We start from the raw sequence: 12,175 nt of genomic DNA, 5'->3' as shown, positions 1-12,175 counted from the left end.
GTTTAGATTATATTTTCGTAGCATTCGGCCCACAACTACTCAAAACACCGTTGCAACCCCCGCAACTCCTCTAGTTGATTTCCCTCTGGCTCGGTCATCGCTCTCTCGCACGTCATTTCTCGCATTCAACGTCACACCATGGTATTATTGCAAAAAAACTCTGTTGTTCTCTTTAATTATTATAAATAAGCTACAAAACTACACACCGATAGTCCACTTGGAATGGAACAAATTTCGACCCACAAATTAAAGCGCTACAAACTACACACCGAGGGGCCCACATGTCATGAAACAAATTTGGACTCATATACAAATTAAAAAATAAAGGACGAGGATCGAACATGCGACCAAGGCCTTCAAGCCGCACGTCAATAGGCAACATACGTAGAACAACAATGTTTGTTGTACCTCCCTTTGTTCACATAATGTTTTTATATTACCACAGCCTATTTAATTGATAACATGTAATATTATTTTTAGTACTATTCGCCTTCACTTACTGGTCGGTTCCATGTGTGCTCTCTCTTTCCTCCTCTTCTGCGTTTAGATGCACGGGCAAACACGAAGAACTCACGGGCGATGTTGCCGTTGACCATATCTGGACGCGTTCACAAGTTACGGCACCAGTTTCACGTGCTAGCAGCACTAGTCAGTGTTTACGTGCAATGCACGTTAATTTGGAAGCATATTAAGTGCATGCAGATATTAAGTAGGATATTATTTGTGTGTTATTATGTGATTAGCACTATTTTTGGCATGAAATTAACTACACGCTAAACGTGTTGAGCGCTCGACATTGAAGCAGTCTAGGTCGTTCGATGACAAGGAATACATGTGGCTTGATGACGTTTTATATTTAATTTGATACGGCTCTAGCAGAACATTCAATCGATCAAACCATAGATTACGTTCAGTCTGAATCTAACTTTAAATTATAGGACGATCGATCTAAAATGGAAATGATAAACGTTCGGATTTTAAGCATGGCAATCCAAACGTTTTTCATGGAAAATTTAGATTACGCGGCGGCAGCGGGGGCGTCTTGCGGTGGGAAGCGGCTCCTCTGCCGTGCTCTGTGTGTCGTCGGGCCACTGACCGACGGCGACGGCGGCGCCTTTCGCCATTGTTGGCGTACTTCTGGACGTTGGCCTAGCTTCAAGGAAGGCCAAAATATTCTGGACTTCGGAGCGAGTCAACTGGCGGGAGGAGGCGACTGGCGTTCGTGCAATGAAGCGGTCGACAGCGGCCATCCATGCCGCTGAGGGGGGCACTGGCACCCACGCGGGGACAGACGCTGTCAACGGCGCGGCGGAGACATTCGTGTGCACGGGTACCGGCACGGGCGCGCACGTCAGTGCACGCGCAGGCGCATGCATTGGCAGGTGCACGGGCACCGGCACGGGCGTGCGTGTCAGTGCATGCACAGGCACATGCGCTGGCAGGTGCACGGGCGCGTGAAAGTCGGCGGGGACCTCGTGGAACCCCGTGGCATCAAGCTCGGCGACAATGTGCGGCTCCCATCCCATCAATGCCACGGGGATGGGCGCTGGCGCAGTCGGGGCGATGGGAGCCGGAACGGGAGCGGGGACAGGCGCGACATCTTCCCGCAAGGCCAGTTCAAGCTCGTCCCAAAGCGCCTTATGTTCTTGAGACTCCGGCTGTGTGTCTTCCTCAGGAAACTGGAAGACTAAGGGCAGACCATCGTGATGCGGCATGGCGTACGTTTAGGTCAGGCTGGTTGGAGGTAGACGACAGGAGAATCGGAGAGGAAGAGAGAAGATTGTAGCGATACCGGGTAGTGCGGGGTTGATTTTAAACTGCGGCGCCGGGGACATTAAAAGTGGGAGCAGTTGGGACGAAGGTGGGCGGTGGAGCCTGGTCAAAGGGCTCGCCTCCCGGTGAGCCTGCACGGCGGTCTGCTCGCATGCCTCCCTGTCAGCCGGCGCAGCGGTCTGCTCGCACGCTTCCCGTCGACTCACATGCTTGCTCGGACGGCACCTGCCGATGAGAAGCGGGACTCGTGGCGGCACGTAAACGCCTACGGTATCAATAGTGGAAGCGTTCGCCTTAACGTGATTGGTCTTTGTTCCAAAATACCTTGGCTCTTCATTTGTGCAACTTGTCATAAGCAACTTGTCTCAAATTGAAGAAAAAAATTACGAAGTAATATTTGTGCCATATCACGTGACCATGCTAAGTTTCAAGAATTTATGGTCACTTTTGGATTTTCTGAAATTTAAGATCCAGGATTCGAAACAATATCATAACCTGCATCATGCAATAAATTTTCAAGCCATACATCTGTCCTGTTGTATTTCTTAAGAAAGGATTTGGTCAAACATTTTGCTTAGTTAGACTTCAGACAAGTTATATATGCAGAGCAAAAGGATAATCCCTCCGTACCAGTGCATTGCTTGATATATTAACTCAAGTACTAGGCACGAACAAACGGGCTCAATTATGTGCTCATCCTGGTGTAGTAGTAGTAGTACTACGTAATGCAGTTGACGGGTGACCTTGGCGAGCGGCGACCGAGGGAATTGAACCGTGCTCGGCACGGTAGGTAACGTTGTCTAGTTACTAAAGCATCCCTCCGTTGTTCATCGGTAGTAATTATGGACCGGGGACATGAGGGGAATTTCCTAGGGCTGGAATTCTGGCCGCCAGATATTTCGACTCGAAACGCGGAGGCTCGACTGGTTGGGGTTGCCTAATGTGCGTACCACGCATGCCACCAGAAGGACACGAGCCCGGTTTTTTTATTTTTTATTTTTTTAGGATCAACACGAGCCAAGGTCTGGCTGGTACGCCGTTGGGTCCTACCATTCGGGAATACGAAAGGAACCTTTTAAATTGCCGAACGAATCTATGTGTATTACAATGCCCGTATTTTCCTTGCAGATACTAATCTCAACGTGGTAATTGATTTATGACGAGTTGTTGAATTAGAGTGAGAGTTTGTGATATAGTGATCTCAACGTGGATTTCACATTTCATGGTATCCCTGGTAAGTTTTTCAATGCAAATTCAAATTTAAAAGATGAACAATATGGAGGTGAGAAAACTTTGTATGTATCAAGCATATGACCACACACACACACACACACACACACACACACAGACACCCACACACGAACACAACAACAATCCAATAAGTATAGTGCATCTATTTTTCCAAACCATGCATGTATGACACGAATTCAAAAATACTCCTTCTGTTCCTAAATATTAGTCTTTTAGAGATTTCAACGAGCGACTACATACGGAGCAAAATGAGTGAATCTACACTCTAAAATATGTGTATATACATCCGTATGTGCCAGTCCACTTGAAATCTCTAAAAAGACTAACATTTAGGAATGAAGGGAGTAAAATGTAAGACATGCATGGTCCTCAATTCAATATTTAAAATGAACATGAAACTGAAACATGAATATTAAGTCTAGTACTACAGTACATGCAAATGTTGTGTTTAATTAGGCGGAGCTATGATTGTCGGGGGTCACCCCCTCGACCTTAGATAAAATTGTGAAGCTCTGTTTAGGGTTGTTTAGATTATATTTGTCCCCACCCTCCCAACCACCGATTGGTTGTGCACCCCCCACCCCTCCTCCCCAGGAGAATATCATGTGCCCCCATACCTTAGATATGCCGATACGAGTTGCTTGGAGCTTGTAGATCTGAGATATAGCAGCTCACATGATGTCTTAATATTTTTAGAGGAAACCTTGATGAGTTTGAGAATTGCACACAATTTGTACAAAAACTACTCAGATGCCCTTGGATCCCATATCCAACGACCTCGAAGCTCATATCACCATAGCATCTAAGATGAAGGAGGACATCATATTCTCCTGTATGTAAGAATATCATGTGCTACCACACCTTAGATGCTTTGGTGATACAAGCTCTTCGGAGCCGTTGGATTTGTGACCCAACACCTCCTCGGTGGTTCGAATGGTTTTTTTTGCAGAAAAGCCCCCAAAGAGTTCGGCCACTGCTTACAAGCACAAAGACTGCTCAGATGCCATTGGATCTCAGATCAAACGACCTCGAAGCTCGTATCACCGTAGCATCCAAGATGCGAGAGCACCTTATGTTTTCTCGCACGGGAGAATATGAGGTGCTCCCGCAGCGTAGATTCTACGGTGATACGAGTTCATGGAGATCTAACGGCCCACAGTAGGAGGTTTGAATGTTTTTGCAATATACGGTTGAGAGAGTTTGGGAATTGCGCAGAAAGTACAAGTACTACGCATGTGCCATATGATCACTGATCATACGACCTAGATGCTCATATCATTTTAGCGGGTAATTAAGCTACAGAGAGCACCTAATATGAGCAATGGGCAGCCGTTGGATCCAAGATGCAACGGCACACACGAGGCCTGAATGTTTTATTTGCAAAAAAACCTTTAGAGAGTTTGGAAATTGCGCATAATTACAAAGACTACTCCCAAGCCATTGGATCTCACTTCCAAGGTGTAAAAACTCGTATCACCATAGCATCTAAGCTGCGGGGTGGATGTGATATTCTATGCCGCTGTCATTTTTGTTCGTAAACTTGCAAAATACATGTAACTTGTGTCGTTACTTATCTAACCGCGCAAAGTGTTTGTTCAAAAAAATCGTCCTACACTGAAATATCGGAACAACACACGGGGGTCCCACTTGTCATTAATCAAATTTGGACCTAAAACTAACAAATATGAAAGACAAGATTCGAACTGGCAAGCTGGACTACAAAGCATAAGTCGATAGGCTGAAACAACAATCGTTGTTGGCTTTGTCCCATAACTTGATTTCATACAGTATTACGTTGAGTAGAGTAGAGGGAGTGCCTCGTCAACACGTGCATGACCGTTGACTCACTTACTGGTGGGTCCCAGGTCTGCGATCTCTCTCTTCTCTCCATCGTCTAACCTTTGCACGGGCACACACGAAGAGCGGCGCTAGCTTGACGTGGTGTTATTACAACTAAAAAAAGCTAGGAAAATAGAAGAATCGCCTAGAACAAGAGACGTTGTGGCTGGTCGAGACGGAGCTAACTGTAGGAAAACGTAGCAGAAATCCAAAATTTTCTACGCATCACCAAGATCAATCTATGGATTAACTAGCAACAAGAGACAGGGGAGTGCATCTTCATACCCTTGAAGATCGCGATGCGGAAGCGTTGCAAGAACGCGGATGAAGGAGTCGTACTCGTAGCGATTCAGATCGCAGTTGATTCCGATCTAAGCGCCGAACCACGGCGCCTCCGCGTTCAACACACGTGCAACCCGGTGACGTCTCCCACGCCTTGATCCAGCAAGGAGAGAGGGAGAGGTTGGGGAAGACTCCATCCAGCAGAAGCACAACGGCATGGTGGTGGTGGAGGAGCATGGCACTCTAGCAGGGCTTCGCCAAGCACCGCAAGAGACGAGGAGGGAGAGGGGTAGGGCTGCGCCATGAGGGAGATGTTCTCATCTCTATGGCAGCCCCAAACCCCCACTATATATAGGGGAAAGGGAGGGGCTGCGCCCCCACCTAGGTTTACACCTCTAGGGGTGGCGGCCAGCCCTAGATGGGACTTGGAGGGGCGGCCAAGGGGGGAGAGAGGGGGGCGCACCACTAGGTGGGCCTTAGGCCCATCTGAGCCTAGGGTTTCCCCTTTTCCCTTCTCTCTTCGCCTTGGGCCTTGGTGGGGGGGCGCACCAGCTCACCTGGGGCTGGTCCCCTCCCACACTTGGCCCAGGCAGCCCTCTGGGGCCGGTGGCCCCACCTGGTGGACCCCCGGGACCCTCCCGGTGGTCCCGGTACGTTACCGATAGCACCCGAAACTTTTCCGGTGACCAAAACAGGACTTCCCATATATAAATCTTTACCTCCGGACCATTCCGGAACTCCTCGTGACGTCCGGGATCTCATCCGGGACTCCGAACAACATTTGGTAACCATGTATATCTATTCCCTATAACCCTAGCGTCATCGAACCTTAAGTGTGTAGACCCTACGGGTTCGGGAACCATGCAGACATGACCGAGACGTTCTCCGGCCAATAACCAACAGCGGGATCTGGATACCCATGGTGGCTCCCACATGTTCCACGATGATCTCATCGGATGAACCACGATGTCAAGGATTCAATCAATCCCGTATACAATTCCCTTTGTCTACCGGTATAGTACTTGCCCGAGATTCGATCGTCGGTATCCCGATACCTTGTTCAATCTCGTTACCGGCAAGTCTCTTTACTCGTTCCGTAACACATCATCCCGTGATCAACTCCTTGGTCACATTGTGCACATTATGATGAAGTCCTACCGAGTGGGCCCAGAGATACCTCTCCGTTTACACGGAGTGACAAATCCCAGTCTCGATTCGTGCCAACCCAACAGACACTTTCGGAGATACCTGTAGTGCACCTTTATAGCCACCCAGTTACGTTGTGATGTTTGGTACACCCGAAGCATTCCTACGGTATCCGGGAGTTGCACAATCTCATGGTCTAAGGAAATGATACTTGACATTAGAAAAGCTCTTAGCAAACGAACTACACGATCTTGTGCTAGGCTTAGAATTGGGTCTTGTCCATCACATCATTCTCCTAATGATGTGATCCCGTTATCAACGACATCCAATGTCCATGGTCAGGAAACCGTAACCATCTATTGATCAACGAGCTAGTCAACTAGAGGCTTACTAGGGACATTGTGTTGTCTATGTATCCACACATGTATCTGAGTTTCCTATCAATACAATTTTAGCATGGATAATAAACGATTATCATGAACAAGGAAATATAATAATAACCAATTTATTATTGCCTCTAGGGCATATTTCTAAGAGTCTCCCACTTGCACTAGAGTCAATAATCTAGTTCACATCTCCATGTGATTAATACCCAAGAGTTTACTAGAGTCAATAATCTAGTTCACATCACCATGCGAATGTAATGAATCCAAAACCCATGGGGTTTGTTCATATCTCGCTTGTGAGAGAGGTTATTAGTCAACGGGTCTGAACCTTTCAGATCCGTGTGTGCTTTACGAATATCTATGTCATCTTGTAGATGCAGCTACCACGCGCTACTTGGAGCTATTTCAAATAACTGCTCTACAATACAAATCCGGTTTACTACTCAGAGTCATCCGGATTAGTGTCAAAGTTTGCATCGATGTAACCCTTTACGACGAACTCCTTTTCACCTCCATAATCGAGAAAATTCCTTAGTCCACTAGATACTAAGGATAAGTTCGACCGCTGTCATGTGATCCATTCCCGGATCACTATTGTACCCCTTGACTAACTCATGGCAAGGCACACTTCATGTGCGGTACACAGCATAGCATACTGTAGAGCCTACGTCTAAAGCATAGGGGACGACCTTCGTCCTTTCCCTCTCTTCTGCTGTGGTCAGGTCTTGAGTCTTACTCAATACTCACACCTTGTAACACAGCCAAGAACTCCTTTGCTGATCTATTTTGAACTCCTTCAAAAACTTGTCACAGTATGTATTCATTTGAAAGTACTATTAAGCGTTTTTGATCAATCCTTATAGATCTTGATGCTGAATGTTCAAGTAGCTTGATCCAGGTTTTCCATTAAAAAACACTTTTCAAATAACCCTGTATGCTTTCCAGAAATTCTACATCATCTCTGATCAACAATATGTCAACAACATATACTCATCAGAAATTCTATAGTGCTCCCACTGGAAATACAAGTTTCTCATAAACTTTGTATAAACCCAAAATCTTTGATCATCTCATCAAAGCGTACATTCCAACTCTGAGATGCTTACTCCAGTCCTTAGAAGGATTGCCGGAGCTTTGCATACTTGTTAGCATCTTTCAGGATTGACAAAAACCTTCTGGTTGTATCACATACAACCTTTCCTCAAGAAAATCGTCGAGGAAACAATGTTTTGATATCCTATCTGCAAGATTTCATAAATAATGCAGTAACTGCTAATACAATTCCAACAGACTCTTAGCATCGCTACGAGTGAGAAAGTCTCATCGTAGTCAACTCCTTGAACTTGTCGGAAAACATCTTAACGACAAGCCGAGCTTTCTTAATGGTTACACTTACCATCATTGTCTGTCTTCCTTTTAAAATCCATCTGCACCCAACAGCCTTATGACCATCAAGTATTTCTTCCAAAGTCTATACTTTGCTTTTATACATGGATCCTCTCTCGGATTTCATGGCCTCAAGCCATTCGTCGGAATCCGGGCCCACCATCGCTTCTCCATAGCTTGTAGGTTCATTGTTGTCTAGCAACATGACTTCCAAGACAGGATCACGTACCACTCTGAAGTAGTACGCATCCTCGTTGTCCTACGAGGTTTGGTAGTGACTTGATCCGAAGTTTCATGATCACTATCATAAGCTTCCACTTCAATTGGTGTAGGTGCCACAAGAACAACTTCCTGTGCCCTGCTACACACTAGTTGAAGTGATGGTTCAATAACCTCATCAAGTCTCCACCATCCTCCCACTCAATTATTTCGAGAGAAACTTTTTCTCGAGAAAGGACCTGTTTACTTCCAGATCTGAAACAGGAGGTATACCCAACTGTTTTGGGTATTCTATGAAGATGCATTTATCCGCTTTGGGTTCGAGCTTATCAGCCTGAAACTTTTTTCACATAAGCATCGCAGCCCCAAACTTTTAAGAAACGACAACTTAGGTTTCTCTAAACGGTGTCGTCTCAACGGAATTGCGTGGTGCCCTATTTAAAGTGAATGCGGTTGTCTCTAATGCCTAACCCATAAACGATAGTGGTAAAGAGACATCATGGTATGCACCATATCCAATAGGGTGCAGTTATGATGTTCGGACACACCATCACATTGTGGTGTTCCAGGCGGTATTAATTGTGAAACACTTACCACAATGTCTTAATTGTGTGCCAAATTCGTAACTCAGATATCTCTATGATCATATCATAGACATTTTATCCTCTTGTCACGACGATCTTCAACTTCACTCTGAAATTACTTGAACCTTTCAATAATTCAGACTTGTGTTTCATCAAGTTAATATTCTCAGCATCTACTCAAATCATCTGTGAAGTAAGAACATATCAATATCCACTGCGTGCCTCAGCACTCATTGGACTGCACACATCAAATGTATTACTTCCAACAAGTTGCTATCTTGTTCCATCTTACTGAAAATGAGGCATTTCAGTCATCTTGCCCATGTGGTATGATTTGCATGTCTCAAGTGATTCAAAATCAAGTGAGTCCAAACGATCCATCTGCATGGAGTTTCTTCATGCATATATACCAATAGACATGGTTCGCATGTCTCAATCTTTTCAAAAACGAGTGAGTCCAAAGATCCATCTATATGGAGCTTCTTCATGCGTTCTATACCAATATGACTGAAATGGCAGTGCCACAAGTATGTGGTACTATCATTACTATTTTATATCTTTTGGCACGAACATGTGTATCACTGCGATCGAGATTCATTTTAGGTGCAAGACCATTGAAGGTATTATTCAAATAAACAGAGTAACCATTATTCTCCTTAAATGAATAACCGTATTGCGATAAACATAATCCAATCATGTTTATGCTCGACGCAAACACTAAATAACAATTATTTAGGTTTACCACCAATCTCGATGGTAGAGGGAGCATGTGATGCTTGATCACATCAACCTTGGAAACACTTCCAACACATATCGTCATCTCACCTTTAGCTAGTCTCCGTTTATTCCGCAGCTTTTATTTCGAGTTACTAACACTTAGCAACCGAACCGGTATCTAATACCCTGGTGCTGCTAGGAGTACTAGTAAAGTACACATTCATATAATGTATATCCAATATACTTCTGTCGACCTTGCCTGCCTTCTCATCTACCAAGTATCTAGGGTAGTTCTGCTTCAGTGACCGTTCCCCTCATTACAGAAGCACTTAGTCTCGGGTTTGGGTTCAACCTTGGGATTCTTCACTAGAGCAGCAAATGATTTGCTGTTTCATGAAGTATCCCTTTTGCCCTTGCCCTTCTAGAAACTAGTGGTTTTACTAACCATCAACAATTGATGCTCCTTCTTGATTTCTACTTTCGCAGTGTCAAACATCGCGAGTTGCTCCAGGATCATCATGTCTATCCCTGATATGTTATAGTTCATCACGAAGCTCTAATAGCTTGGTGGCAGTGACTATGGAGAACCATCACTATCTCATCTGGAAGATTAACTCCCACTCGATTCAAGTGATTGTAGTACTCAGACAATCTGAGCACATGCTCAACGATTGAGCTTTTCTCCCTTAGTTTGCAGGCTTAAGAAACTTGTCAGAGGTCTCATACCTCTTGACGTGGGCATTAGTCTGAAATCCCAATTTCAGTCTTTGGAACATCTCATATGGTCTGCGACGTTTCAAAACCGTCTTGTCGCCACAATTTTAAACCGTTAGCATCACACACTGAACTATCACGTAGTCATCAAAACGTGTATGTCAGATGTTTTGTAACATCTACAAACGACGCTCGAGGTTCAGCACACCGAGCGGTGCATTAAGGACATAAGCCTTCTGTGCAGCAATGAGGACAATCCTCAGTTTACGGACCCAGTCCGCATAATTGCTACTATCAACTTTCAACTAAATTTTCTCTAGGAACATATCTTAAACAGTAGAACTAAAGCGTAAGCTATGCCATAATTTGCAAAGGCCTTTTGACTATGTTCATGATAATTAAGTTCATCTGATTAGTTAATGAACTCCCACTCAGATAGACATCCCTCTAGTCACCTAAGTGATACATGATCCGAGTCAAACTAGGCCGTGTCCGATCATCACGTGAGACGGACTAGTCATCATCAGTGAACATCTCCATGTTGATCGTATCTACTATACGACTCATGTTCGACCTTTCGGTCTCTTGTGTTCCGAGGCCATGTCTGTACATGCTAGGCTCGTCAAGTCAACCTAAGTGTTTCGCATGTGTTCCGAGGCCATGTCTGTACATGCTAGGCTCATCAACACCCGTTGTATGCGAACGTTAGAATCTATCACACCCGATCATCACGTGGTGCTTCGAAACAACGAACCTTCGCAACGGTGCACAGTTAGGGGGAACACGTCTCTTGAAATTTTAGTGAGGGATCATCTTATTTATGCTACCGTCGTTCTATGAAAATAAGATGTAAACATGACAAACATCACATGAAAATCATAAAGTGACATGATATGGCCAATATCATCTTGCGCCTTTTGATCTCCATCTTCGAGGCGCGGCATGATCACCTTCGTCACCGGCATGACACCAGGATCTCCATCATCATGATCTCCATCATCGTGTCTTCATGAAGTTGTCTCGCCAACTATTACTACTACTACTATGGCTAACGATTAGCAATAAAGTAAAGTAATTACATGGCGTTTTTCATTGACACGCAGGTCATACAATAAATTAAGACAACTCCTATGGCTCCTGCCGGTTGTCATACTCATCGACATGCAAGTCGTGATTCCTATTACAAGAACATGATCAATCTCATACATCACATCTATCATTTATCACATCCTTTTGGCCATATCACATCACATAGCATACCCTGCAAAAACAAGTTAGACGTCCTCTAATTGTTGTTGCATGTTTTACGTGGCTGCTATGGGTTTCTAGCAAGAACGTTTCTTACCTACGCAAAAACCACAACGTGATATGCCAATTTCTATATACCCTTCATAAGGACCCTTTTCATCGAATCCGATCCGACTAAAGTGGGAGAGACAGACACCCGCTAGCCACCTTATGCAACTAGTGCATGTCAGTCGGTGGAACCTGTCTCATGTAAGTGTACGTGTAAGGTCGATCCGGGCCGCTTCATCCCACGATGCCGCTGAATCAAGATAAGACTAGTAACGGCAAGTAAATTGACAAAATCAACGCCCAAAACTACTTTGTGTTCTACTCGTGCATAGAAAACACGCATAGACCTAGCTCATGATGCCACTGTTGGGGAACGTAGCAGAAATTCAAAATTTTCGACGCATCACCAAGATCAATCTATGGACTAACTAGCAACGAGAGAGAGGGGAGTGCATCTTCATACCCTTGAAGATCGCGATGCGGAAGCGTTGCAAGAACGCGGATGAAGGAGTCGTACTCGTAGCGATTCAGATCGCGGTTGATTCCGATCTAAGCGCCGAACCACGGCGCCTTCGCGTTCAA

This window comes from Triticum aestivum, chromosome 1D, assembly GCF_018294505.1.
Source record: "Triticum aestivum cultivar Chinese Spring chromosome 1D, IWGSC CS RefSeq v2.1, whole genome shotgun sequence".
Classification (NCBI taxonomy): Eukaryota; Viridiplantae; Streptophyta; class Magnoliopsida; order Poales; family Poaceae; genus Triticum; species Triticum aestivum.
The sequence above is the reverse complement of the archived record's forward strand: the minus strand, read 5'-3'. Positions refer to the sequence as shown.